Here is a 5588-nt window from a genome sequence, read left to right on the forward strand (position 1 = left end):
TCTTCTTCTTCTTCTTCCTCCTCCTCCTCCCTCTTCTTCTGTTAACATACACCTTTTTGAAAAAAAATTATATTAAAACCAGACAATGGTCTGACAAAAAAAAAAAGGTTGCTTATGGCATGAATACTTGTTATGTTAAAACTTTACTCAGGGGATTTTACCTCCTTAGAACTAAGATTTTCCTCAGAAAACGGTGAATTGAAACATCAATTGCTTTTCAGACTTGATAGTTCCTGCCTCAAAAGGAGCTTTTTGCGAAGGAGAAAGTAAACAAGAGAGAAACCACACCAGGCCCTGCAGGGCACATGGTGCCACAGGGAGTTCGGCCTGCGGCACTCAGCGGTCAAGGCCGACAACAAAGTCAGGGACCTGCCATGCACACTGAGTTCTCTCCATCCCTGCTGGGGACCATGAGTAGCTGCAGCACCGAAACCAAAGCTCGCTCCAAGTTCAAGGTGCTCGTTGTTCCAGGTGTCAGACTCCAAGTTAGAGCCCACTGGCTTGCAAGGATGACCAAATGAAAGCCCTGTTCATTTAGAACGTCGTTCATTTTTAAAAGCAGAGCAATTACAAGTAGAGAAAACACTCGGAGGGCTCCCGTGTGCTAACAAGGGTCTCCAAGAGTAACCACCAAGGACTTGGAGGGCGGCAGGTCTGAGCAACCCTGCGGAGCGCTCTTGCCACCGCACCAAGCCTGAGCGAGCACAGCGCACAGCAGACGGACAGCATAGCATGGCAGCGCGGAGGGGCGGCATTCATGTCCTGGGCTGGTGGAGAGGAAACTGATGTGGTTAGGAAGTTCTGGAAGGGAGGTCAGAGGCTGTCCAGTCTTACCCGATGGCTTCCTGGCCAAAGCAAGGCGGTGTCAAGGGTGGGGAGGTGGTCGGTGTAGGAGGAAGGAAGGAAACCCCTCAATCCGGTGGGGCGGGGCGGGGGAGAAGATACGAGGAAAGCCCTGAATTCTTCACCAAAGACCAATTTCAGAGAGGAGGAGGGGGGTAGGAGCCGGGTTTACAATCTATGCTTGGGCCCAGGTTGGTAGTGGAGGAGAGTGGGAGGAAGGATGGCTTGGAATGGGGGAAGACGTTGGCACCCCGCACACCCAGTCCCATAGGCTGAGACCTGAAACCTTCACATCTAGTCTAAGAAACCAGCCTAAGCTGCAAGGCTGGCTGATTTAGGGAGGTGGGATGTGGGCAGCAGGGAGGGAAAGAGACCCCAGGCCATGTAATCCACAGCAAGGTGATTGTGTGATGTGTCTTTTCACAGTTGAGTTAGATGTGCCTTGCCAGGTAGGATGGGGATCAATTTAAATAGGTGTTTTGGATCCCAGGAAGGCGTTCACCTATGTGGACAGTGGTTACACTTGACCAGAGGATTTGTTAGAGCACAACTTATATATTTCAAATGGACAAAACATTTGTATTATGTACAGTGTCTTAAGATAACTTACCCTTGAATGGGAGTGTCCTGTCCCGTACTTTGAGGTCTACAAGATGTTATCTAAAAGATGTACTACTGCGGAAAATGAAGACTGCTTAAATTGAATAGTGGAGGGCTTGTGGTTTTTCTTGGTGATTAATGTGCAGTTAAACTTTAGTTGCTTTACTTGCTGTAACATTGTCCTTCGGGCAGCTGAGGGAATTTCATATTTTCTTTGGACATCTTTAGGCGCCAGAGCTCTTGCAGGACAACTTTGATTCTGTAGGAATTCTGCCATTTTACTAACACTGATATGCCTCTTGGGGTCCACCACTCCATTAGAAATATTGACTCCATTCATATTAATTTTTGTTACAAATCTCACTAAGGGGGATGCTGCTGGGTATTTAGGTCCACATTGTATTTTAAGGCTGTATATCTAGTTTTTGTAAATTGTCCTGGGAAGCCCAATTATCATCCCTGTCCATCTTGTGTCATGTCTTCATGACCCCAGCTAACTGTTCCATCTCCTATTCCTTTCTGGCCTTCTTCCAGTTCTTCCAGTTGAAAATTGTGAGGGACATTTACTCCCGAGCCCATGGTGGCTATCATCTTACGTCTCTGACGCTTGAAGCTATAGTACTTTCGGTATTTTTGCCAACACCATCATTCAAATGCATCAATTTTCTTCATTGTTCCTTGTCATCAGCAAGTGTTTCAAGCAACGTTGTGTTGTCTACATACCTTGTTAATAAGCCTTCCTCTAATCTTGATGCCACATTCTTTATACAGTTCAGTTTCTCAGAGTATCTACTCAGCATACAGATTTAATAAGTATGATGACAGGGCACAACACTTTTCCTGATTTTAAACCATGCAGTCTTCCCTTGTTCTATTTGAACAACTGTGTAAAGTTTCCTCATGAGCACAATGAGGTGTTCAGAAATTCCGATTCTTTTCGATGTTATCCATAGTTTGTTAGGATCCACACATGGGAATGCCTTTGCCTAGTCAATAAAACACAAATAAATATCTTTCTGATATTCTCTCCTTTCAGCCAAGATCCATCTGTTCCAGTAATACCCTTGTTGTCACATCATCTTCTGAATCCAGCATGAATTTCTGACAATTCCCTGTCAGTGTACTATTGGAACCTTTTTGAGTTATCTTCAGACATAATCTTCTTCTTTACCTCTGTTATATAACATCATTCCGATGCCTTCTTGGTCATCGGGATCAATGACACTAGCCTATATGGTAACCCTTTGTTTACCTCTTAGATCAGAAGCATGAGGAACCCAAAGTGGCCTAGTGGAATTGTTAACTCACCAGTTCAGTGGAATGTAGGTTGTGCCTTTGGGTGGAAGAATTCCTCCCTTTGGAACTAAGATCTCTAGACCTGCAGAGCACAGGGATGTGTACGGAAGCAAAATTTTAATGAGTGAATCAATAAGACTAGTAGTGAATGGTACCACTCCTATTTCAAAAGAAGGTGGGAAGAATACACAGAATCACTGTACTGAAAAGAAATAGTCCACTATTTCAGGAGGCAGCAGATAAGCAAGAACCAATGATACTGAAGGAAGAAGTTCAAGCTATACTTGAAGTAATATCCAAAAACAAGGCTCCAGTTTTGGGCCTCTACTTAAATCTTACCTCAGTACAAGAACGGTTTGTTCTAATAATATGGCACTGTATGACACACACCTTCCTGACATGATTGCTGATCCCTGAAGACAAAATGGGTGCATGAGCAAATGTGGTGAAGAAAACTGATGGTGCCCAGCTAATAAAAGATACATCTTTTGGGGTCTTAAAGGCTTGAAGTTAAACAAGCAACTATCTAGCAGGGAAGCAACAAATTCCACATGGAAGAAGCATACCAGCCTGTGTGATCATGAGGTGTTGACAGGGATAGGTATCAGAAGTTTAAAACTAAGCAATCAAGTTGATGTGAAAGAGTGTAGACAAAGTGGAGAGCCAAAACCTACCTTTAAGATAATTGGACAGTCCCTTACAGAAGGGCCACATGGAAGGAATGCTTTACACGGAGTATAGTATAGCACTAATGAAATACATAACTATCTTCTAATCCAGGCATCCTCAAACTACAGCCTGTGTGCCACATGCAGCCCACCCAGGACATTTATCCGGCCCACCGGGTGTTTTTGCCCCGTTTTGTTTTTTACTTCAAAATAAGATATGTGCAGTGTGCATAGGAATTTGTTCATAGTTTTTTTTTTTAAACTATAGTCCAGTCCTTCAATGGGTCTGAGGGACAGTGAACTGGCCCCCTGTTTAAAAAGTTTGAGGACCCCTGCTCTAATTCTTTAATACTTCCTCCCCTTATCAGTATGGTCTTTGTTTTACCTCATTAATCTTGTTAGAGCTGCATATGTTCATTTGTATAATTAAGATCATTTAATATATGAAAGCCAAGATAGATGACCCTTCAGAAATAGTAACAGGAGTAATGATTCCCTGAGGGTACAGGAAGAGATGGGGGAAGAGGGGACTGATAGAAATGATGACTATATAACAGAATTGTAGGTGAATGGATACATTGGTGAGTATAAAATACAGCATAATAAATAAAAAAAATAATATATAATATAATAAGGGTTCAGGGGGGTTAGGTGGGGAAAGGGATAAAGGGGAGCTGATATCAAAGAGTTCAAGAAGAAAGAAAATGTTTTTAACCTGATGGTGGCAGCAATTGTATAATTATGCTTGATCTAATTGAATTATAGATTGTTATAATATCTGTAAGACCTCCCAATAAAATGATTAATAAAACAAACAAAAAAGCAAAAAAATCCCAAGCCTCCAGGAATTGATGGAATACCAATGGAAAGGTTTCAACAAGCTGATAAAGCACTGGAAGCACTCACTTGTCTATGCCAGGAAATCTGGAAGACAAACACTTGGCCAACTGATTGAATGAAATCCCTATTTGTATCCATTCCAAAGAAAAGTGACCCAACAGAATGCTCAAACTATAGAACAATATCACTTGATATCACATGCCAGTAAAATATTGCTGAATATCATCCAATAACAGTTGCAGCAGTACATTGACAGGGAGCTGCCAGAGGTTCAGGCCTGTTTCAGAAGAGGACATGGAACAGAGGACATTGTTGTTAATGTCAAGTGGATTTTGGCTAAAAGCAGAGAATATCAGAAAGATGTTTACTTGTGTTTTACTGATTATGCCAAGGCATTTTGCTATGTGGATCATATCCAACTAAGGATAATGTTGAGAAGAGTGGGAATTCCAGAACACTTCATTGTGTTCCCGCTGATCTAATTGTGTATGGATAAAGAGGCAGTTGTGTGAATAGAACAGGGAACACTGTATAGTTTAAATTCAGGAAAGGTGTGCATCAGGGTCGCATCCTCTCACTAGACTTACTCAGTCTCTATGCTGAGAAAATAATATGAGAAACTGGTTTATATGAAGAAAAATGCAACATGCGGATTGGAGGAAGGGTTTTTAACAACTTGTGATATGCAGATGACACAACCTTGCTTGCTGAAAGTGAGGTGGACTTGAAGCACTTGCTGATGAAAAATCAAAGATTGAAGCCTTCAGTATGGATTACAATGCAATGTAAAGAAAACCAAAATCTTCACAACTGGATCAATAGGCAATATGATAAATTGAGAAAAGGTTGAAGTTGTCAAGGATATTATATCAATGCTCATAGAAGCAGCAGTCAAGAGATCAAAAGATGAGTTGCATTAGACAAATCTGCTGCACAACTCCTCTTTAGAGTGTTAAAAGTAAAGATGTTCCTTTGAGGACTAAGGTGTGCCTGACCCAAGCCCTATTTCCAATTGCTTTGTATGAATGTGAAAGTTGGACATTGACTAAAGAAGACCGAAGAAGAACTGATGCATTTGAATTGTGGTGCTGGAGAAGAATATTGAAAATACCATGGACTGCCTAAAGAACAAACAGATCTGTTCAGAAGAAGTAAGGCACGCGTTGGTCTTCAAAGTAACATCCTGGATCACAGCTCTTAGATTTCATCATTTCTTCCATTTGTTTTAGCTTCTCTATAATTAAGAGCAAGTTTCAGAGTCTCTTCTGGCATTCACCTTGATCTTTTCTTCCTCTTCTGTTTTTTTAATGACCTTCTGCTTTCTTCATGAAGGATGATCTT

At 41.7% G+C, this 5588-nt stretch overlaps 1 pseudogene; it reads right to left on the reverse strand.

Moving 5' to 3' along the window:
- Positions 1-1605: 1605 nt before the first annotated feature.
- Positions 1606-2034, reverse strand: LOC101649229 (annotated as a pseudogene).
- Positions 2035-5588: the final 3554 nt, after the last annotated feature.

This window comes from Echinops telfairi, unplaced genomic scaffold, assembly GCF_000313985.2.
Source record: "Echinops telfairi isolate 266 unplaced genomic scaffold, ASM31398v2 ScPeMD7_7469;HRSCAF=8507_0, whole genome shotgun sequence".
NCBI classification, from domain to species: domain Eukaryota; kingdom Metazoa; phylum Chordata; class Mammalia; order Afrosoricida; family Tenrecidae; genus Echinops; species Echinops telfairi.